This window comes from Pogoniulus pusillus, chromosome 22 (assembly GCF_015220805.1).
Source record: "Pogoniulus pusillus isolate bPogPus1 chromosome 22, bPogPus1.pri, whole genome shotgun sequence".
Lineage (NCBI taxonomy): Eukaryota > Metazoa > Chordata > Aves > Piciformes > Lybiidae > Pogoniulus > Pogoniulus pusillus.
This window is the reverse complement of record NC_087285.1, coordinates 22,874,716-22,898,614: the sequence shown is the minus strand read 5'-3', so window position 1 is coordinate 22,898,614 and position 23,899 is coordinate 22,874,716. Positions and strand designations below refer to the sequence as shown.

General features: G+C 50.5%; 1 protein-coding gene and 1 long non-coding RNA gene across 6 annotated transcripts in view; one reads left to right on the top strand and one right to left on the bottom strand.

Annotated features, from left to right (window-relative positions):
- The window catches only part of TCF7 (transcription factor 7), a 77,635-nt gene that overhangs the window by 30,797 nt on the left and 22,939 nt on the right, over window positions 1-23,899 (top strand). The gene's annotated exons all lie outside the window — the stretch shown is intronic.
- LOC135185449 (uncharacterized) lies at window positions 10,182-22,733 on the bottom strand. 2 transcript variants are annotated; one of them, XR_010306492.1, is made up of 4 exons: window positions 22,663-22,733; window positions 14,501-14,689; window positions 12,419-12,580; window positions 10,182-11,730 (listed from the first exon to the last, which is right to left on the bottom strand). It is a non-coding gene; the product is annotated as an uncharacterized LOC135185449 (long non-coding RNA). The 2 variants fall into 2 exon arrangements; XR_010306491.1 differs by having other exon boundaries at window positions 10,182-12,580.

Here is a 23,899-nt window from a genome sequence, read left to right as displayed (position 1 = left end):
CGATTCCTCCCGCAATGGTGAAGGTTTACAGTCTGTAACTCAACCTGTGCGGGTTTCACAGCTCAGTCCACCTGCCCTGGAGGAAAGAGGTTTCTTGTGTAGTTTCTTATTCTCATTTATTCCTTCATTGGTGCAAAGACCCACAACAAGCTGAACTTAGAACATCAGCTGCCATTGGGAGGACCAAGACTCCATCTTTTTTCACAAAGCAACAACTTGGTGAGGAATTGGCTTGAATGTACAATTTAGGGGAAAAATGAAATGAACCTGGGTTTGGGTTAGGATAAGGCATGTGTTAGGGTGAGGGTTTGGTGCTGGTGAGCCTGGGGACCAGGGCAGCATGCTGACACTAGGGTTGCTAGAAGACAATGCATAGGAAAGTATAATTATAGGATCAAGATTTGGCTGATTCGTTACCTAGTTGGTGCTCTACCTCAGAGCTTTACCTGCTCCTTCAGCCTTGGCCATTATTGCCTTGCTGGCCATGCCTGGAAGTGTGGCCTAGGGAACTTTCCGGCTCTCAGATTGCTTTAGTGCTCTCCTCTGTGGTGTGCTCTCAGTGGTTTCCCCTGGTTCAAGCCCTAATCCTATACTCAGTGCCAGCTTGGGCCTAGGGACATGTCCCAGTTACCAAACTAAATATGATGGCTCCAGATGGCATATTCAGAGTCCACCACATCATCTACTGAACTCACCTCTAGACCTGACCTTAACCTCAGCCCTTTCACTGCTCTGATGACTCCAGGTGAGCCCAGATTTCAAAGGAGTCACACACTGAGGCTAGATTTAGATTAGATATAAGGAAGACATTTTTTCCACACAGAGTGGTGACACACTGGCCCAGGTTGCCCAGAGAGGTGGCAGATGCCCCATTCCTGGCACCACTGCAGGTCAGGTGGTTTGGGGCTCTGAGCAACCTGCTGTAGTTGCAGCTGTCCCTGCTGACTGTGGGAGGGTTGGACTATCTGACCTTTAAAGGTCATTTCCAACCCAAAGCTTTATGAGTTCACTCAACATAAGCTTGGTGCTGTCCCACCCGAATCGGTTGTTATCCTAGCCCATCAGCTTCTTACGATAAATCCAGCCTCATGCAGCCTTCACCAATCCCAAAAGAAAATGGCCTCAAAGCTCTCTGTGTACTCTGCTCAAATTTTGCTCCTCAAGGCTCCACTGAAACTTTTAATGACCTGACTTCATTCTGGCCTGGATTATAATCCCAGCACCTACTCCAGCCTCGACACCATTGGTTTCCCCATGTCAAATGTTAACCCTAACCAAAACTCACCTCAACCAGAAAGATGCAAGCTATAGCCAACCTGCCTTAAAGCAGGAGTCTGATGGAGCTGCTGGAATGATTTTGGTTTTGGTAGAAACTACACTAAAATCAAGAATCTCATGAGATGGGACTAGGAGGGTCGGATCTGGGGTTAACATCATTCTCCAAGTTAAGCTGTGTTTTGGTTTAGGCTCATGTTTCACAGCCGCCATAAGGCCGGCAAAAATGGGAGAGTGCTGATGGTGTGGAGCATCACCTGTGCTGCTGCTCCAAATGAGCAGAGCCTCCTGTCCCAGATTTCCCTGCCTGCTGTCACATGGGTGAAATAAAAGTTAGTATCATAGGTGCATAGTCTGACAAATGTCTTCTTTGGAAAAATCAAGCTTCAGGGAAGGGTATCTGGTGTCACCACTGTGAGATGACTGGACCAGAAGAGCTTCCTTAATTAACTTCCTGTAAATAAAGTGCTTTGGTGGACTGCACGTGCAGGGATCTCTTCTGAGGAAATTCATCTGAATTCCAGAAGAGGTACAGAATGCCTTCACTGAGAAGGTGCTGTATCCAGTAACACCCTCAAGTTCACAAACAAGGCTTTGATCTCTTCTGTTTCATGGCTCCACAGCACTTCTGAAAGGCAGCTGAGTCTTCAGCCCCTACACAAGCCTGAAGCAGCTTTCCTTCTTTTCTCCTGATTACAGCTAAGACAGGGAGGGGGCAGGCCCTGGGGGTTGTGATGTCCAAGGGAACAACCTTCCTTTCCTTGCAGCTTGGTGACAAGAGCTTGAGAGGTAGGAATGGCATGGAAGGGAACTGGATGGAACGGAACAAAATAGAACAGAACAGAATAGAATAGGACTGAATCATTTGGCTTGGAAAAGGCCTTTAATAATCCTCCAGTGCAACCATTCTCTAACTCTACCAGGTTTGGTGCTGAAACATGCCCCTTAGCACCACATCCCTGCATCTTTTGAACGCCACCAAGGATAGAGACTCCACCCTGGGCAGCCTAGTCCAGTGTTTGAGAACCCTTTCAAGGAAGAACTTTCTTGTAGTGTCCAACCTAAACCTCCTCTGGTGCAATGTGAGGCAATTTCCTCTCATCCTTTGCTTGTTACTTAGAGAGAAGAGCCCAACCCCTAACCTGTCTCCAGCCTCCTTTCAGGGAGTTGTAGAGAGTGATGAGGTCTCCCCTCAGCCTCCTTTCCTTCAAGCTGAACAACCCCAGCTCCCAGTTCACCAGCCCTATTCTCCAGACCCTTCACGACCTATGTTGCACTTCTCTGGACACACTCAGGCACCTCAATGCCCGTCTTGTAGTGAGGGGTCCAAAAGTAACCCCAGTAATCTAGGCACAGCTTGGTCAGCGTTGAGTACAGAGGGACAGGCTGTGCCGTGGTCCTGCTGGGCACACTGTCTCTGATGGCAGTGCCCTTCCTGAGCCTGGGTGCATGCGGACTCGTGCTCGGTGTTGGCTGACACCTCCAGGTCGTGGTTCTGGTTGGAAAGAGTGCGACGTCTCCTCTCGTTCTGCATGTGGCATTTCTGTAACCAGCCGCTCCAAAACTATGAGAAGCTCCAGGCTGTTTGTGTGCTTGCCGCAGCGAAACGCGAGGCCGAAGCACAGCTCAGGCTGCATGTCCCCATGCTGCTTGTCCCCACGCTGCAGACCCGCACTCCGACCAAAGCTGCATGGGGATGCTCCATTTCCAAACCGCTGTCGAGTGGCAGTCACAGGTGAGTCGGGGAGGCCTCCCATCTGCACGCCTCTGCTGGGAGCCGCACACCTCTGTGAGCTGGTTCTTTCTGATCTGATGTGTCGCATCCGAAGGGGAGGAGGCTCCGCTGCAAACCCAGCCCCGCTGTGCCCGTGCCCGCAGCAGAACAAGCCACGGAGGCAGCAGGCAGTTCAGAGAAGGCGGGAGCAGGTTTTTCCATTGATTTCCATTCAGACTTCCAAAGGGATTTCTTCCCCCCGCCCCCTTTCTCTCTGTTTTATAAAGCACTGCTCACACCTACTTTCAGCTATAAATAAGGAATAATCATGTGTGCTTAACACTTATTAAAATTCCTTTTAAATTTATATGCAAAGGAGGAGCAGCCACAGGCTCCTGGCGAGCTGCCTCTGGAGTCCTTTGTTCCGCACAGATTCTGCAGCACCGATGGGGCAGATAAATTTGTCTTCAGTGCCATACTCTTGTCTTTGCTCTGAATCTTTGTTGTAACTACTGGAAGGTGTGGGTTGAGAAATGCTGGTTTGATTAGCTGGGCTTGTGGTTGGTCCCTTTTCATGCCAAATTCATTTAAGTGTTCCAGACGTGGCATACACCCATGGAATCTGCAAATATATCTCTCCCCAGTGCGTCATAATTCCTGGGGTAGTAAGTGATGAATCATCAGGATCTAATGTGGAGATAAGCTAATTAGCATTAATCAGAGCGCCTGCCTGAGGTGGGAAAATGCTAGGTGAGCAGTCTGGGTAATTTAATTATTTTCTTTGCATTTCTTTCGCTTTTACAAGTCAGGCTCTCCAAAGCTCCCGAGCTCACAGCCTGTCGGTCTTTGGCGCTGCGCCAAACTCAACCAAAGCCCTTTCACGTCCCCCGGTCTGCCATCCCACCCTCACCTCACCCGGCTGGCCTCATCTGGAAGTCCACGGATTGTGGTGTGAGATGGCTGCTGGACTTGGAATTTCTCCCTGCGGGAAATCTGATTGCAGCCCCCTCATGTGGCCTTCTCCAGAGCCGAAATAACTCTGAGCTTAGTGAGATAGCATGGGAGGGAGAGGTCCACATGCTCTCTACCACTACTTGAAGAGAGGCTGTAGTGAGGTGAGGGCTGGTCCCTTCTGCCTAGTAACAAGTGATAGAATGAGAGGAAATGTCCTCAAGGTGCACCAGGGGAGGTGGTAAAAGAGTGGACTGCCCAGGGAGGCGGTGGAGTCACTGTCCCTGGAGGTGTCCAAAAAATGTGTGGCCATGGCACCTGGGGACATGGTTTAACGGCCATGATGGTGTTCAGTCAATGGCTGGACTTGATGGTCTTAGAGGTCTTTTCCAACCTCAGTGATTCTATGACAGAGTGATGATGAAAAGTGTTTCCCTGATGTAGAGATGCTAGACTGCATTCTCTTCTTTCCACTCTGGAGGCTCTTTTTGTGGAGGTTTGTTGAAGGATGTTCCAGTGTTTTTCTTCTAGTAGTGCACCTTCCAGGAAAAACATCCCAAGCCACAGGGAAGACTGTGACGGCCTCCTTCCATGCCCTGAGCGTCAGCTGTCTTGCCCTGGCCAGGCAGGGCTGCTGCAGTCAGCAGTCTGTGGTGCAGAAGCACGAGGCATTTGGTTTCAGCAGAGCGCTACCATCCAGCACCACCCTCCGTGGCTGCTGCCCTGCTTGCTTATGACGAACTCCTTCACGTATTGTCCTCCTCAGGGTGCCCCTACATTTCAGAATGCAGTGGCTTTGGTGGCTGTCTCCTCTCCTGTGTTCCCTGCAGACCCTGAGGTCTCTTCCAACCTTGGTGATACTGTGATACTGTGAATCCTGGCACAGAGGGAGCTCAGCCTTTAGTGTGCAGGTTTCAGTGAGACCCAAACCCTGTGAGTTCGATGTCTGGGAGCTTAGGAATCCTGCACAACTCCAGTCCCTGTGGCTCTGCTGTGTCTGCCGTGTGTTTTTGCCACCCAGACAGAACTGGGGTTATCTTTCCTAGAGGCTGCTGCAGATATGCCACTGGAAAGGCCTTTCTTTGCTCTGGATTTTGCCATGATGCCCTAACTCACAACTGCCCCAACTCCTCCCTCACGGTGGAATCTGCCCTTCCCTTCTCCATGGCACAAGGACCTGTCAGAGAAACCACCGAGATGTCTCAGAGCAGCATTGTGCACTATGGGCTGCTGGGGTAGGTCAGGGAGTTTGACCTCTTGAGCTTGTTCAGATGTAGCATAATTATCTCTGTTCAAAGAAAGACTCTGCCATAGCTCTGCACTGGGCTGGGAGAGGGAAAAAATAATCCAAACCAAACAACTCAGGAAACAAACCCAACAGTGCAGGGGCACAGAGCTGCTGCCTTCCCATGGCGGGTAACATCTGGCTAGCTGAGAAGGGTTGTAACCACCAGCAGATGTCATTGCAGCCAGGGCAGCGTAGGACAGGATGAGAGCCGAGGCACTGCAGGTGTTCTTTGAGATAATACCTGATGGAGAATGGGAATGAAAAAGTCATGTCCTGTAGGCTCTGACTGCCAGGTCACGAGTAGCTAGAGTAGATATGAGGGATTAAAGTCTGTGCTACAGTTTGTTTTCTACTGACTAATTATGATTTATTAGTCCCAAGCACAAATTAGAGTAATTTACAATATTAATACTTTAAAGGGAAAAGGGGCAGGCAAGTGGATAGTGTGTGATGGGGCTGGTTCGGTCCTGATGGCCCCAATAAGCCTGAGGATTAATGAGGAGGGGCTCCCCCTTCACAGTAACATTGGGCTGAGGGAGCTGGTGCCCAGCAGGCTCTTAAGGAATGCGAGGAACTTTTTTCTCCCTCCTCACTGAGAGCTGGTGGGGTGTTCCTGGGTAACACTCTGTGCTCTTTCCCACGCTGGCTCCTCTGAGGCGAGTGAGGGGCTCATGGGGACCTCAGAGATGTGCCAGGAGCTGGGTGTTGATTAGAGGAGCAACTCAGTGCTGGTACTTGTTATCTTGGCGTCTATCCTTTGTTTTCTCCTAGTGTCTCCAGGACCTGGTAGTTTGTGTTGCAGTTGTGTTGCTGTCGGTGGAGCCTCAGCAGCAGTAAATCAGTCTCTGGCTGCACAGTCCCCAGAGCCTGGCCACATCTGTGGGCCGTGCCCAACCCCTTCACCCAAAACCTGTCCAGGTACCATCTCCTCCCATGCCAGGTCGCTGGAAACAGGCCATTTAGACATTGCTTTTGTGTCACCTCCTGGTATGACAGGGTCGAGGTTAGTGTGCTGGAGCCGTGCTGCTGGGGGTCTCCATGCCTTGTCCTTACACACCTTTCCAGGTGATTTGTTGCTGTTTTCTCATCAGTTCCAAATAATTTCAGACTTCCTCAGTGCAGACACCCTACAGACACGCTGTGCAGCAGCTCTGGGATGGCGAGGGGGCAGCTCACAGCTGCACCACTGCACGTTGTCTGTTAGCACGGTAGCTGTGGTCCCCAGCACGCTGTCAGACTGCAGCGCTGCAGACACATGGAAACGAGCCCACGGAAGTGTTCAGCTCAGTGCCAGCATCACGCCTTCTGCAGCACATGCACCACAGGGCCCCACTGCATGAAACATCTGGAAGTGTTCCTCAGCTCCTGCTGGAGCGGAGGACAGTGTGTGGAGCGTGCATAGGAGTGCCTCAGCATGCGCTCTGCTGTCTACTCCTGCTCTTCAAACCAGTTTCTGGTCCTCATAAATGCTCTTTGCTAATGTTTGCAGAGACAGAGAATGCTCCTGTGGGAATCGGGGGAAATTCACTGTTGTAAAGATAAAATGGGGAAAAATGCTTGGTAATTTCCCCACTCCTCCACCAGACTCGGTAGTTTGGTACTGGTTGGACTCAATGGTCTTAAAGGTTTTTTCCAAACAGAATTTTCTGTTGTTCTATGATTGTGTCATTCTGTGCTCGTGAGTCTGTGATGTTATGATTCTGTGATGCTCTGATTCTGTAACTCGGTGACTCTTTTATTCTGTAATTCTGTGATTCTCTCTCTTAGGTCACCAGGCAGAGAAATACCACTGAGCTGATTGTGGGAGCTTGGTTGGTAACTGGCAGTTGTTATTGCACTCTTCGAAATGGTGTGTAGAAATATCTTGTATAAAATCTCCTGTACTGAAGATCAGAACCAGAAGTGAGTCTGTGGAGCTTGATCTTGTCCAGATACAGGAGATAAGAGGTCTCTGCCCTAAAAGCCACTTTGCAGTTAAGAAATGCATTTCCTGGTCTGAGCACAGCCCTGTATGAACGTGAAGCAGTCACACTGAGGCAGATGGGTCAAAGATAAGTGAAATCAGCAGAAGGCAGTGCTTTATGGGCTGTGCCTCCAGCTCCTCAGAACACAATGAACAAGTGTTTTGTCTTGTGGCAGGGTCAGGGTGAGCGTGAGGCTCCTGCAGGAACCCTGAGCACCAATGGTAACTGGTGATTGAGTGCTGTGGTCTCTGCTCAGCACACAGGTCCTCCAAAACCCAGCAGCTCGAATGTGGTGGGGCTGGGGACTGGGATCAGGGTGGTTCTGCTCTGGAACCAGAGCCGGGAACATTGCAGCAGCAGAGCTGCTGGACCACGACTGGACAGTGCAGTGGGTTTTTGAAATGAATAAGTTCAAGCTGAAGCAGAGGTGCTCAGACAGTGCAGACCTCCACAGGCTAAAATTTCCCACGTCTAAGAGTGATTTTCTTCTGTGCTTCTTCCGTGCGTGGTGTTGCAGGATCAGCTGCCAGCACTGGAGGCAACAGCGCATCTCTGGCAGTGGGAAAACGTTCACCGGCAGCATGAATGGATCTTGTTTTCTATCCTATGAAGTGAACAGTTTAGACTTCTGATACAAGCTGTTTGGAGGTGCAGCGTGGCATGTCCTCTCAGGGCCAGTGCAGGAAATGTAGGTGCGGGGCAGCAAAGCTGGTGAAGGGTCTAGAGCATAAGTCTGGTGAGGAGCAGCTGAGGGAGCTGGGGCTGTTTATTTTGGAGAAAAGGAGGCTCACTCTCTGCAGCTTGCTGAGAGGAGGCTGTTGCCAAGTGGGGTTTGGTCTCTTCTCCCGGGGAAGAAGTGATAGAACAAGAGGAAATGGCCTCAAGTTGCACCAGGGGAGGCTGCCCAGGGCAGTGGTGGAGTCCCCATGCCTGGATGGATTGCAAACCCGTGTAGCTGTGGTGCTGAGGGCCATGGTTTAGTGGTGGTCTGGCAGTGGTCTGGACCTGATGATCTTAGAGGTCTCTTCCACCCAGAATGATTCTCTGACTCTATGGCCTGAGCACATGGGCAGTTTATTCTGCTCCAGACACTCCAGCTAGGGACTTGGACTCACCTCTTCTAAGATGAGCTTTCTTCCAAATCCCATTGATTGTGTCTTGGCTGTATTTGGGGATTGATTTTATCAGAAAGCCCCAGAAATCTGTTCTGAAACAGAGGAGAGAGCCAACAACAACAAAACCCCCCACACCCAACAAAAACAAGCCAACCAACCAACCAAAACCCCAACCAACCCAAAACAAACAAAAAGACATCTTACGAACCTTTTGGGGAGAAGGAATTGGGGGGAAAAAAGAGGGTGCATCACCTCTGGAAGGAGGGGAAGGCTTCTCCTGACGTGTTTAAGGATGTAGACAGATTATGTAGGAGAAAAATTAGAGAGGCTAAGGCCCAGCTAGAACTTAGGCTGCCACCTCTGTGAAGGATAATAAAAAGCACTTTTTTTAATTTATCAATGCTAAAAAGAAGAGCAAGAAGAGCCTCCACTGCTTACTGAACCAGGAGAGGAACATTATAACTGATGACGAAGAAAAGGCTGAGGTCCTGAGTGCCTTCTTTGCCTCAGTTTTCAACAGTAAGGAGGGAGGAGTTCAGGGCAAGTGGCCTCTTGAACTAGGGGATGGGGTCGAGGAGCAGTGTGTTCCCCTGGAAATCCATGGGGAATTAGTTCAGGACCTGCTGAGCCACCTGGACACCCACAAGTCCATGGGACCAGATGGGATCCATCCCAGGGTACTGAGACAGCTGGCAGCTGAGCTGGCCAAGCTGCTCTCCATCATTTTCCAGCAGTCCTGGCTCACTGGAGAGGTCCCAGGAGACTGGAAACTGCCAACGTGGTCCCCATCCACAAGAAGGGTGGGATGGAGGAACCTGGGAACTACAGACCTGTCAGCCTGACCTCAGTGCCAGGGAAACTGATGGAGCAGGTTGGCTTGGGGGTGATAAGAGCGCACCTGAGGGATGGCAAAGGGCTCAGGTCCAGCCAGCATGGGTTTAGGAAGGGCAGATCCTGCCTCTCTAATCTGATCTCCTTCTATGATCAGGTGACTGCTTGGTGGCTGTGGGGAGGCCTGTGGATGTGGTCTGTCTGGACTTCAGCAAGGCCTTTGACACTGTCCCCCACAGCAAACTGCTGGCTAAGCTGTCAGCCCATGGCTTGGATGGCAACACTCTGTGCTGGGTTAGGAACTGGCTGGAGGGCCGGACCCAGAGAGTGGTGGTGAATGGTGCCACATCCAGCTGGCAGCTGTCACTAGTGGTGTCCCTCAGGGATCTGTGCTGGGCCCCATCCTCTTTAACATCTTCATAGATGATCTGGGCCCCCCAGTTTAGGAGGGACATTGAGATGCTTGAGTGTGTCCAGAGAAGGGTGACGAGGCTGGGGAGAGGCCTTGAGCACAGCCCTACGAGGAGAGGCTGAGGGAGCTGGGATTGGTTAGCCTGGAGAAGAGGAGGCTCAGGGGTGACCTTATTGCTGTCTACAACTACCTGAGGGGTGGTTGTGGCCAGGAGGAGGTTGCTCTCTTCTCTCAGGTGGCCAGCGCCAGAACAAGAGGACACAGCCTCAGGCTGTGCCAGGGGAAATTTAGGCTGGAGGTGAGGAGAAAGTTCTTCCCTGAGAGAGTCATTGGGCACTGGAATGGGCTGCCCGGGGAGGTGGTGGAGTCGCCGTCCCTGGAGCTGTTCAAGGCAGGACTGGACGTGGCACTTGGTGCCATGGTCTGGCCTTGAGCTCTGTGGTAAAGGGTTGGACTTGATGATCTGTGAGGTCTCTTCCAACCCTGATGATACTGTGACACTGTGATCCTGCAAAATTGCTTTCTCTGTGTGGCAGTCTGCTTAAAACTAAGAGTGGCATACAAAAGGCCTTAATCCTTTATAATCTGCATGAGTTTTACCTTTTGCAGTAGGGACAAAAGTAAACCCTAAGCCAATGAAAATAGTGTTTTAATTGGATTTTTTAGCCGGTGCTCAATCCACTGGCTATCATGACTACTTTTGCTTGAAAAAATTAGATACTGGTAGAGGCTTTGACATGTCCTGAAACAAGGAATTTCTTTTGCCTCGAGTTATTGTCCTGATAGCAAGAGAGGTTTTTCATTTCCAGCTTTTCAGAAAGCAAAGGTGGGACATGTGGACTTCCAGCTCAGGCCCTAAGTAATAGCTATACTAAAACCTGCACTGTAGGCACGTGGAGGTAGTGTGCATGTAGGTGTGATAGATGCGTTTTTTCACTGTGATTGATGTTCTCTGTAGCTTCAGTTTCATCACTGAGCAAATGGGGCTCCCATTTATTGTAGCAGATCAGAGGGCACCACAAGGAGGTTTAAAAAATAGTATCCTGTCCTCCAAAATTACCTACTCTAACTCTTGGAGTGGCTTGGGTTAGTTAATTTTCTGGTTAGGGAAAAGAACCTCTGCCAGAAGCTTTGTAAACTGATGGTACCTTGGTTGATCACCTGCTCTTCCTTCTTTAACTCTTACCTGAGTGAGTGAAAATGCTGCTGGGGCGAATCAGTTTGCGTTTCATGGCAGAAGCAGCAGACACAGAACAGGACCCAAATCAGCAAGTTAAACAAATGGCCCCGTGGAAAAACAGGTTCTTGCTCATGTCAGAGAGGGTCGAAGCCCCCACACGCTGCCCTGAGCTGACCCTGGGAGGAGCTAAGAAACCACCCTCCACCTCTCACCGAATCCCTCCAACATGACCTGAAGGAAAACAGGCAGCAGCCCTTGGGGACGCTTCTGGTGCCGCCAGCATCTTGCGTGACGTCGTCACTGGGGTCTCGCAGCTCAGGCAAGTCCAGGCTGATCCTGCAGAGAGCAGCGTCCCAGTGTTGTGCTGGAGCGTGCTGGGACACAGCTGCCTGCTGGCGGTGCAGAGCCCTGACCCCTGCCTGGCATGGGTCCTCCTCGCGTTCGCCCAGCGCCGCTTCGTTTGGCAGCGCTGGGGAACCTCTCCCGTGGGGTGCAGTGTTGTGGGTGGCCGCGGGGCAGGGCGAGCTGGTTTGGAACGCAAGCCTGACTTCAGCCAGAAAAGCTGGCATTGGAACATTTTTGCTCCTCGCTGTCTGCATGAAATCATCCTATCTCAAATTCACGGTGATGGGAATGGGCATGTGCCTCCAGCCACCGCGCTTGGGCTGCCCTCCCAGGTCAAGGTCGGGCCACTGGCACTCTCTTCACGGCTGGCCAGCGTGATTGGCATAAAACCAGCATGAGCCAGTAGAAACTGTAGTGCAGCCCGATCGGGGCGTGAAAGACTCAGGATGGGGATGGCTCGCGTTTGTGTCTTCTGCTTCCCAGGAAGACAGGTGCATCAACCAGGAGGTGTCTCAGAGCTCTGTCCTGGACCTAAGCTTCTCCCAGCACAACCAGAGCGAAGATGCACCCTGCGAGGAGTTGTGGCTTCCGTGACTTGGGCTTTGTGTCCAAAATAATAACTGCCACAGTAATAAATTCCTGATCACACACGGTCCTGGAGCAGATGGAGAGGTCCCAAAGTAAGAACCAGATCACTAAAACTCAGCTAAGATTTCTGCCCTTGCAGCTTTGCTTCCATTGCTTTTTGTATTCCCATGAACCCCAAAGTCAAAGCAAAACCAAGCTGAAAGAGCAAAGTTTCATCAAGTGTTTTTCTCATCAAAACCATCTCAAATTCCAAGTTTCTCATTTCTTTCAGTGTGAAGCCTTTGATCAGTCCTGCCCTGTGCACTTTTCATCAGCCTGGGTTAACATGAAATCCGAGCCCAGACACAGTTTGTGTGGCCTGTGCTCTCGAAGGGAGAACCTGTCACTGCCATGCTGGCCGTGTTATGTCTGATCTGTTACCCGGTCACTCTCACAGAGCTGTAGCCAAAAACTTAGCAGAGCTCTTGGAAAAAATCTGCTAGAAGCCAGTCTGGCTGTAGCAGGAGTTATTGACTTACTCCTTAGCATAAAGCACAGTTTACTGTGTTTCATCACTAGACCCAGTTGTGACACCTTCCTAGTCTGTGTTTAGTTTAGTTGGATTTAGAAGCTGAGACCTTCAGCCAGGGGCTGGAGTGTGGGAGCCAGCTCTCTAAAAGTTGCTTTCCCTGCTGAGACCCAGAGATGAAAATGATCTCATGACCATTCACTCCTGTAGTAAAATCTTATGCAATTAAATCTATGAATCTCACTACCTGAAAAACAGGATTTGATGACACATGACAAGAACCAGGTTAAAATATGTATGACTTAATACCAGCAGGGTAGGCAATCTTCAGCATCACAAGTGCAGAGGAGGTGAAATCAAGGCACAGGGCTAGAGTTTCTTCCTTTATTCCCATCTCTTGAGTGTCAGTCTGAAAATGAGACCAAATGAAAACAAGGTAGAGGAGCTGAAAAACTGGCTGTATGGAGTAAAGGACTGCTGTGGCACTTGGGGCGTCCCTTCTCTCTTGGTTCATTACAGAATCCCAGCACGGTGGGGTTTGAAAGGGCCCTCTGTGGATCATCCAGTCCAAGCCCAGCAGCACAATGTCCAAGTGGGTTTGGATGCTCTCCACAGGAGGAGACTCCGCAACCTCTCTGGGCAGGCTGTTCGAGGCCTCCAGCACCCTCATACCAGGAAAGTTTCTCCTGCTGTTGAGCTGGAACCTCCTAGCTTCCAGTTTGTGCCCATTGCCCCTTGTCCCATCCCTGAGCACCACCGGCAAGAGTCTGGCCCTTGCCTTCCACCCTTTAGCTCTTGCTGAGCACTGATCAGATCCCCTCTGGGGCTGCTCTTCTCCGGGCTCCACAGCCTTTGCTGTGGAGGAGCCTTTGTTCCTCACAAAGCTGCTCCAGTTCATGGTGGGGAGTTAGGATATTCAGAGCTGCATGTTCTCCTGCAGCCTGAATCCATCTCACATGCTGGGATTAGATCACTCAGTCCTAAATCTCATGCAGGAGGCTCAAGGACCCTTCACTCCGTGCCACCGGTGGCCACGGCAGCTCTTCGCCTCTGTCTGCAGGGATTACCTAGGGAGCCTTTAAACTGCTCCTTGTTCTACATCTCAGTGAAGGTAACACTTAAGGAACTTCTAGAAGTCAAGTGACAGAACAAGATTCATTAGGATACCTTTCTAATCCTAATTACAAAGATATTTGCTTCCCACAATAGGAGGTGTTCATTACCATAGTGTAAGTTTGGATCTTTAGCCTGTCTGCTTCCCAGCCCCCAAGAACAAACAAAGAAGATGAAATAATATTTAATGCATTGGTACAGTCGTTAAACAAAGTCGACTCTTTCTAATCCAGGAGAAAGCATCAGATGGGCAGAGGAGAAAACCGTGCAGTTCCCTCCTGGTTTCCCTAGCTCTCTGATGATATGCAAATCCAGCGAGGCCAGGGTTTAGCGCAGCCACTGCATTAAGAGATCAGAGCCAGACCCAGAGCGGGGAGCGGGGCTCGGCGGGGGCTGGTTCGGCCCCGGCTGGGAGATGAAGTCCGCGTTCTAATTAAATGTTTATTCCTCTCTGCACAATAACACTCGCTTGCTTTGAGAGGGGGGGAAAGGGTATTAAGCATTAAAGGAACTAATTCCTCCTATCAGGAAAATTAGGATTTCTCCCAGGCAGACCCAGGGTATGATCCGGGATTAGTGGCTGTAGCACCCTGTGTAAACTTGTCACCCTTGGAAGTGAGCAAGCAGGAAAGCTGCTATCTCCTTACAGCTGCAGGGTGTCGGTGTGGCAGCCCCTGGCTCAGGGGGGATTATCTTCCCCCCATGTCCTCCAGAGAGACGTTTAACAGGGAAACTGTGAAATGAGTGTGAGCACAGATTAGGATAAGGCGGGGATGGCTTCGGGCTGGGCACAGGGCAGCCCTCCCTAGTCCTGGCCAATGGTCTCTGATGGGTTTTGGGGCTCCTACTGAGGAGGGATGTCCTTCACCACAGCCCTTGCCCTTGGGCTTCACAGCTGGTTGGAAGAATGAATGAGGGTGAGAGTGACATCCCAAGACACAGCTGGCCATCCCCATGCTGTCCCAGCAGCAATGCTGTGGAAAGATCTGGGAGAGACCCTGGAGACTGGGAGCAGCCACGGGTCATTCGGTCATGGCCGTCCACGTTGGAAATGCTCCTGGCACTCATAAAAATATCCAAGGATTCCACCCTAGCAGAGAAATGCATGCCCAAGAGCAGAGAGAACTGCTACCAGTTACCATCCCTGGCTGCATCCTCTTCCCTGTTAGTGTTGGTGGCACCTCCAGCATGCAGAAAGATCTTCTCTTGGTGTTACCTGATGCTGTTGTGAGTGCATGGTCACAGGAAGAAGCTTTCTCTGAACAGCAGTATCCTTGTTATTATTGTCCTTGCTGCTCTCTTGCTCACAGCAGAGTCACCAGTCTTTCAGATGGGGTGAGACACTTTTGGTTTATTGTCTTCTTTTTTTCATTGATGTTCTTGCATGGTGAGATCTCCCCTGAGGCTGAGCGAGTTGAAAAGAAATACAATAGGATCTTAGAATCATTTTGGCTGGAAGAGATCTTAAAGATCATCATGTCCAACTGTTAATTGCTTTGATTAGAAAAGAACTTTAAGATCATCAAGTCCAACCATGAACCCAACACTGCCAGGTCACCACTAAACCATGTCTCCCAGCACCACATCATACACAGCTTTTAAACACCTCCAGGGATGGAGCCTTCACCACTGCCCTGGGCAGCCTAGTCCAGGGCTTCACAGAATAGAACAGAATAGATAGAAATAAATCTTTTTTAAAATAAAATAAATGTTTGTTTTAGGAGTGTGGGGGCTGGCATCGGTCCCATCTCAAGCCCAGAGACAGGGACAAAAGTCCTGTGACAGATTTCCTGTCTAGATGCTCTGGTGACAGCAGCAGGACAGTGTCACTCATCGTGGCCATGCCACTTGGCACTGTTGCAGCTTGAAAGGGTAGGTTTCACCCTCTCTAATGTCTGGAGAATGAAAATGCCTTAAATCACAGCAGAGATTTTAGGTGTTATCATGAAGCCCCCTGTGCCCTTTCAGGTACCTGTGCTGGTTTTGGTTTTGTTTTAAATAGAAGGAAAATCTGCATCTGAGCTGCCAGAGCTCTCTCCTGCTGCCCAGGGGGTGGTCACGTCTGCTCTGTCTGGAGCCTTGCCAAAGGGTGAGCCTCAGCTTTGTGTCACACTTGGACACTTCCCTGATTAATTCCAGGTATCTGACCAACTGCTGGTCTTTGAGAAGCAGTGAAATAAAAGAGGTCAGATACTATCAGCCTCTGTGGGTCAAGGAGATGTCTCCTCACTTGAAGCCTCAAGAGCTACCAGGAACTCCAGGCCTTGCAGCTTTTGATTCATTTTCACAGAACAACCAAGTGGGGAGCAAGAGTTTTTTCCTCTGTTGCCCAGAAGACAAGAAAGTCAATGACCAGATGTTGTAGAGCAGCAAGGCAGTGGTGATGCAGTCCCAGGGTTTTATTGCCCCAGTGATGGGGAGCAGATAGGTGGAGTATGGGGACGTGGTGAAGTCCCTGGGTTATGTCCCCCCAGCATTTGTTTCTGTGAAGCCAAATGTCACCGTTGCCCTTTGTGGCAGCCAGCACATAGGCACTAGAGGATGTTTTCATCCCTCCTGAGCAGATGCAGCACCAAAGAATCATAGAATTGCTTTGGTTGGAAAAGCCCTCTAAGATAATCCAATCCAACTATCAATCCAAGATCACCATGATCATCAAACCATGTCCCAGAGTGCCATGGCCACACGTTTCTTGAACAGCTCCAGGGGTTGTGACTCCACCACCTCCCTCGGCAGCCTGTGCCAGTGCCTGACCACTCTTTCACACGAAGCTCTGCTTAGCATCACAGCAGCAGTGTTTCCCAAGCAAGGCAAGCCAGGGAGCTTCCTGCATGGTTGAGAAGGCTTCTGGAGTGAGGTGGCTCTTCTGCTGAGTGTCACTGTAAAGATGAGGGCTCTGAAGCCGAAGTTCATTTCTCAGGGGCTTTCTCCTCTGATATGGGACACAACTGCCTCCACACTTAGCCCCTGTGCCCATAAGAAAGCAGCCTTTGGAGGAATGTTTGAGCTTGATTTTTTCCATGCTTTTTTTGTTTCTGTCTTCATGAAGAACCACCTACATCTTTCTCTTACTTGTCAAGTGAAGCAGCTCTTCCTGTGCCCGTAAATGATGAAAAGCTCAGCTACTTCCCCTGCAGTTTTAACTTCACAATAACCATCAGTGCTTAGAAACAGAAACCAGCAGCAGCACAGAAGGTCACAGAGAACTTCTGAAAGGTTTTGAAGTTCTTTCTCTGTGTTTGGCCCCTTCGTGTCTGGAAAGAGGTAACCTCTCTGGCTGCTGGGGCACAGAAGGTGTTAAATGCCGTGGAGCTTGTCCCCTGGTACCCAAGTGATGCTTGGTGCTGTGACACGTGTCTGAGTCGCAGGGGACAGTCAGCATCTTGGGAGCTGAGTTTTGTCACTGAGGCAAAACTCCAATGTGCAGAAATGATTGGGGCTGCTCCAGTGCCTGCTCTGCATCTTCAATGCAGATTTGTTTTTTAAAGAAGCTCAAAGAAATCAGAGGAAAGGGAAGAGCTGAGGGAATGCACACTCCATCAGCCACAAAATGTAGAGTGCAGGGATAAAAACCTGAGCAAGGACAACACTGAATAAAAGCAGAGCAAGGACAGTGCTGGATAAACAGGCTACAGGCCTGGGGGAGAGAGGCTGGAGAATTGCCCAGCTGACAGGGACCCGGGGATGCCGACTGGCAGCTGGCTGAAGATGATGCAGTGTGTCCCCAGGTGGCCAAGAAGGCCAACAGCATCCTGACCTGGATCATCAGTGGTGTGTAGAGCAGGAATAGGGAAGTGATTGTCCCTCTGTACTGGGCACTGGTGAGGCCACACCTTGAATGCCGAGTTCAGTTTTGGACCACTCACTACAAGAAACATTCAGGTGCTGGAGTGTGTCCAGAGGAGAGCAAGGAAGCTGGGGAAGGATCTGGAGAACAGGGTTGGGGAGGAGCAGCTGAGGGACCTGGGGATGTTTGGACTCTCTCAGTCTCTATAGCTTCCTGAAAGGAGGTTGGAGCCAGGTTGGGGTCAGTCTCATCTCCCTAGTAGCAGGTGATAAAATGAAAGGAAATGGCCTCAGGTTGTACCACAGGAGGTTCAGGCTCAATACCAGAGGGAAAAATTACTGAAAAGGTGGTCTGGCACTGGAGCAGGCTGCCCAGAGAGGTAGTAGAGCTACCATCCCCAGAGGTGTTGAAGAAATGTGGGGACATGGCACCTGGGGACATGGTTTAGTGTCCCACAGTTGGACTCGATGGTCTTAGAGAGCTTTTCCAACCAAAGCAACTCTGTGATTCTAAAAAAAACCTGAGCAAGGGCAATACTGGATAAAAAGCTGAGCAAGGACAATGTCTGGATGAAAACTTCAGCAAGGGCACTACTTGCCTCTATGAGCTGTGCCCATCCTAACCCCATCATCTCTTGCTGCATTATCCATGCACAATTAATGCAAGAATTGATAGCTGCATACGATTATTTCCCCTTGGTTTGACTGCTGCTTATAAGCAGTTCTGGGCCAGCCAAAGATGGGGTACACAGGACAGCAGGACTCTTCTGGTCATAGGAGATGTGGTCTCCTGGTGCCTGGAGGAACTCTTGGTGACGTTTAGAGTAAAGGCCAGCTCCATCCCTCCTGCTGAGTGACGCAGCCTTGAGCCAGGGAGATGCTGCTGCTGCTGCTACTGCTATCAAAATCTGGCTTTGCCGAAGGGGTGCATGACTGGATGAGGGCAGCCTGAGCGTGGGTGGCTTTAACTTTCCCTGCTTCCTTTCTGCTGCAGCAGCAGGCTGGGGTGATGTGAGTGCAGCAAAAGTGAGAAAGAGAAAAAAATGTCTTGAGATGAGAAATGAGTTGCTGCTGCCTAGGGTTCCAGCCCCGGTGCTTGCAGGCAGCACCCAAAACGGGCTGCAGCAGGTACTGGGGATGATCTTTTGTCATAGCTCCTGGTGCAACACCATGGGAAAAAGAAGAGCAAAGATGTCTGCTGCTACACAGCATGGGGTCTTGAGGTGGGAGATTTATCAGAACTTGGAGGAGCCCTGCAACTGTGCAGAGCTGTGTTTGAGTCGTGGACTTCAGGTCTCACAGCACCCTAAGTGACAGTGCTGCCCTTGAGCAATCCCAGGAGCAGACAGATCAGATATTAGGGGTAATGTCTTTCCTGCAAGAGTGGTCAGGCACTGGAACAGGCTGCCCAGGGAGGTGGGGGAGTCACCATCTCTGGAGAGAAATGTGTGGACATGGCACTTGTTCAGACCATGGTTTAGTGGGCATGGTGGTGTTGGGTTGGTAGATGGACTTGGTGATCTTAGAGTGCTTTTCCAAACTTTATGTTTCTAGTCTATGATTCTGTGTACCTAGTAATTTGTCCCTAATAATCTGATAATTGGAATTGATTATTGGGTAAAGAGCAAATGCATGTTCATCCCTGCTATGGTCACTTTCCCCAGCAGTGGGATGTGCTCGCGGCAGCCTGACCTCAGACCTTTCTCCCTGTGGCACGAAGACTCATTTCACAGCGAAAAGGAATTCACTCCTCACCACAGCAGCAGCAGCAAAGCTTCTCAGGTTTTGTTTTTCACGGCTGGTGTGTCAGCTCATCTTGTCCTCTCTGAGAAGTGACGTCGAAGCAAACACATTTGGGGCAGCTTGGGGTCAGACTGCAGCCTGCAGCACATGTGCTGCACCTGGGGTTTTCATCCCAGAGACACCCAAGCAGGGCAGAGCATGGAAATGTTCTCGGACTTCAACCCATTCCTGCCAGCTCTGAGCCAGGACCAGCCCTGGGGGGCTGCTCTCAGCAGCTGGACACATGGCAGGGTGGGTGGTACAGGGTTCTTGGGTTGCCAAAACCCACCTCTGCCTTGGTGATGGCAGCCACCAACGTGGCACAACCACGGTCCCTTGGCCAGGCTCCTTTCCCCAGGCTGGCCACCACCAAGCTGTCCCTGGCTTTTCAGTCTCTTCAGGGCTGTCAGTGTGGGACAATTTGAAAGTCAAATTGTCAAAGTGAGGTGACTACCCTGGCCTGCAATGCCTGGCTCTGGGCATTGCAGAGGGGTCTGGAGATTTCCTCTCCCTGCAGACTTCTCTGCCTCCATGGAAGGGCTGCCAGTGTGGAGGATTCATGGAATGGTTTGGATCCAGAGACCTTCAAGATCACCAAGTCCAACTGTTAGCCCATCATTGCCAAGACACCACTAAAGCACATTCCTCAGCACCACAGCTATGTGGGTTTTCAATCCCTGCAGAGATGAGGATTCCACCACTGCTCTGGGGAGCCTGGTGCAGGGCTTGACAACCCTTTTGGGTTAAAAATTGCTCCTTATGTCCTACCTAAACCTTCCCTGATACAACTTGAGTCCTTTTGTTTTTGTCTTGTTCTTTCGGGAGAGCAGACTGACCCCCCATGTGGTTCCAGCCTCCTTTCAGGGAGTTTGTAGTGCACCAGAAGCCTCCCCTCAGCCTCCTTTTCTCCAGACTAAACAACCCCAGTTCCTCAGTCATTCCTCTTAAGAACCTGTTCTCCAGACCCTTCACCAGCTTTGTTTCCCTTCTTTGCACCCACTCCAGCACCTTGATGTCCTTCTTGTAGTGAGTGGCCCAGTGTTGGAAGGGAATGAAAGTGAAAGGTTAGGGCCTGATCAGGCACCTCGGAGCCAGAGAGCATTAACCTCCCTGGCGAGGGCGATCCCATGCTCCAGACCTGCTGGGCCTGTGTGTGCTCAGCAAGAGGAGCATTTCCTAGCCAGCCTTCAGGCTACCGACAGGCACCATGCGCCAGCAGGGAGCTCTCTTCATTTTGCTTTGCCAACAATTAGTCCTTCTTAGCAGTTACTGCAGCTGTGTTTTCTCTTTGCTCATCCAGTTACCTCTAGTGAGTAAAGTCACTTCTTGCCTCCAAAGTGGGAGCTTTTTACCTCACAGTTAGTTTAGTTTTCATTATTTTCAGCAGAGCTGGGGGGGTCTGATTAATGCTGGCAGAGTGCTGGGCTGCAGCATCAGTGCTGGCCCAGCACTGAGTGGTGCACAGGGACCTGACTGAGCATCATGTGCTGGTGGGCACTCAGGAGAGGCACACCTTAGCAAATTTAATATGGGAAAAGGTCCTCTAGGCTTGCAGAACACATTCTGCTGCTCCATCCTCTCTGGCAATACCGTTCTGGGGTTGCTGTAAATGCAGCTCTTCTTTTCTGTAGTGTGGTTGTGGTTGCACACCTTACTCTCCAACCTGCCCTCAAAGGACGGTGATGGGAGAGGTGAGACAAAGCTACCCCCAGAGCCCTTCTGTGTCCTCCCATGGCTGCCCAAGGAATGGAAATGACTTGAGCTTGGGGCCATGATCCTGGGCATCAGCTGCCTTGCTTTGGGTGAATGGGTCAGTGGCCAGCAGCTCTGGCACTGCTGCTCAGAGCTGTATTGAGACAGGACTTTGGGGAGGAGATGGAAGGAGGTGCTTCACCAAACTGCAGCACATCTCACTGCATCCTTCCTGGGCACCTGCTGAGAGGATGCCAAACCAACTGCCCTCACATTAAATCAGTCCATCTGGCAGAAAACATTTACAGTCTCTTCAAGGTTCATGTAATGCAGGTGATTTCAGAAACCAACTTTAGACCTTGTGAAAAAGAGGAATGGGTCCCATTCTCTCTAGCACATGGATTTCTGTGATTTCACACCTAAGGCGTGTGTAGCAGCCACAGCACATCTGGTGAAGACCAGGAGCTTAGATGAGGTCATGGGCCATGGCCATTAGCAGCTGTGGTGTTTAAACTGGAAATCAGCTCCAGAGGATTTTCTGGTTTTCCAGATCTTTGTGCCATATTTCCTTCTTCCCTTGATAAGTTCAATCTGGGAGAAGGGTTCCTGCAACAAAATCCTAACTGAAGGAAACAGGAGAGGGATGAACAGCCTCTTGCAGGAACTTTTGTCTTAACTCCCTCCTGAGCATCATTCCCCACCAGCTTGTAATGACTTTAAAAAGTAAAAGTTTATCAGCAAAGCAAGTGCAAGTGTAGAGGGGACATGAGAAGGGTCAGCTCTTCCTCATGCAACACCTCATTTCTCATCTGAACTGGTGGAAAATCTGAGTAATGGAGCTGCAACCTGTTGTAGTGCCAAGTTGTCATGCTCTGCTGTGATGAGGATGAAGGGCAGCCAGTTCTTTGCTGTAATCACACATGCTCTGTGCTTGTCACCGTTGGTGTGTTGTGGATCAGCGTTGGGAGTGCTTGACTGCCTTTGTAGTGGACTGTGCTCCAAAGACTGATGGCAGTGGTGGGGCAGTGAGGCTGGCTGGTGGATTGTGCTGTGCAGGCATAATGCAAATGGCAAGGAAAGATCTGCCCCACTTTGAACAGCAGAAATGCTTCAGCTGAGGTTTTTGAAACAGCTCAGTATCGACCTTGTTCTGCTCCAGTATCTTAAAATGTACATGTAGCATGGTGAGTCCCTAATTGAGGCTTTTCTGACTCTGAAATAAGCTAGACCCTAGGAAATGTTGGAACTGTCTTTGAAAAGGCGTTCTTCATGTGATGTCATGGGCAAGGATAGCAAACTCTCAGAGCTCTGAGTATGTTCAAGTGAGCAGGAGCCAGCCCAGCACCACACTCAGTGGGAAAACCACATAGCCTGTGACTGTACTGCCTGTGCCACACCAGTTTGTGCTGGGGAGAGGGCTTGCATCCCATTTCCTGCCGTGCACAGTGAGTCTACATTTGGTAAGCATCAGGAATTAGAGATTCCCTTCATTCTGAGCTGCAAACCTGCCTTTCTCCTGTACTCTGCACTGGTTAGACCACACCTTGAGTACTGTGCTCAGTTCTGGGCCCCCCAGTTTAGGAGGGACATTGAGATGCTTGAGCGTGTCCAGAGAAGGGCGACGAGGCTGGGGAGAGGCTGAGGGAGCTGGGATTGGTTAGCCTGGAGAAGAGGAGGCTCAGGGCAGACCTTACTGCTGTCTACAACTACCTGAGGGGTGGTTGTGGCCAGGAGGAGGTTGCTCTCTTCTCTCAGGTGGCCAGCACCAGAACAAGAGGACACAGCCTCAGGCTGTACCAGGGGAGATTTAGGCTGGAGGTGAGGAGAAAGTTCTTCCCTGAGAGAGTCATTGGACACTGGAATGGGCTGCCCGGGGAGGTGGTGGAGTCGCCGTCCCTGGAGCTGTTCAAGGCAGGACTGGACGTGGCACTTGGTGCCATGGTCTGGCCTTGAGCTCTGTGGTAAAGGGTTGGACTTGATGATCTGTGAGGTCTCTTCCAACCCTGATGATACTGTGATTACGTAAGCCTAGCCCTACCTAGCCGGGGGGCCCACCAGGCCCCCCGGCCTTTGAATCCCCTCCACCATTCACCCAGTGATGCACCACAGAGGACTCACCGGTGATGATCTGAGGAGGATTCTTCTGCCCAATTGGGCAAGCTTAGGGCTTGCCTTTCCTGGGGCCACTTATAAAGGGGAGTGGGGGGGGGGGGGGGCGGCTAAGTGGTGACACCTGAGGTGGGAGGAGACCCCAACAAGACTTAGATTGAAAAGGGGAGTGGGTAGGGAGAGCTAATTGGTGACACCTGGGGTGGGAGGAGCCTCCCAATAAAGTCCACATTGAAAAGGAGAGTAGGCAGGGAGGGCAAAGTGGTGACACCTGGGGTGGGAGGAGACTCCAACAGAACCCAGGTGTTATGAGTTTGGGGGAAATGCATTGTGCAGGTGAAAAAGAGGTGGATGTGGTGGAGAAGGGAGGGAAATGGAGAGGAAAAGGATGGAGATGAGAACAGGAAGATGGAATGGTCTGTTTGCAGACATCTTGAATGTTAAATTGCACAGCAAGCGATCTGTGAATCTGGGCAGTCCTGTTTTCCTTGTGTTTCTTTGCCTTTGCCTTTCTCACATTTGTCAGCTTAGCTTATTTTTTTTACAGACTGGATAAAGAGAAATATTTTTGCTTACTGTTTTTGGAGATCAAGTTGAAGTATGTAACAAAATTATATACAAATCATTACTGAATAGACGTCAGCAGTGAGATTCTGTAACATTTCATCACGAACAACAGTTATGCAGAGACGTCTACCAGGAAGCCAGAAACATGCTCTGATTTCAGCTTGGAGAAGACTCCACGGATACCTAATAGTAACCTTCCAGTACCTAAAGGTGGCCAACAAGAAGGCTGAAGAGGAACTGTTTACCAAGGCCTGAAGTGGCAGGATGAAGGGCAGTGGTTTTAAACTAGAGAAGAGATTTAGGTTGGATGTTAGGAGAAAGATCTTTACCGTGGAGGTAGTGGAGCACTGGAACAGGTTGCCCAAGGACATAGTTGAGGCCCCATCATTGGAGATAGCCAAGGTCAGGCTCATCAGGGCTCTGGACAAACTGAATTAGTGAAGGATGTCCTTGCTGACTGCAGGGGAGTTGGACTAGACCTTTGGAGGTCCCTTCCAACTCAAATTGTTCTATGGTTCTATGGGTTTAGTTGCATGAGCAAACCTTTGTAAGAAAGACACATACAGAGCAGTATCTTCATTGGTCTGTTTTCCTTTCTACTCCATGGGCATCCTCCTCTGAAGCAGAGACTTGCCCAGGGCTCTTGGGCTGCTGTGCCAGAAGCTCAGAGTGGCAGAAA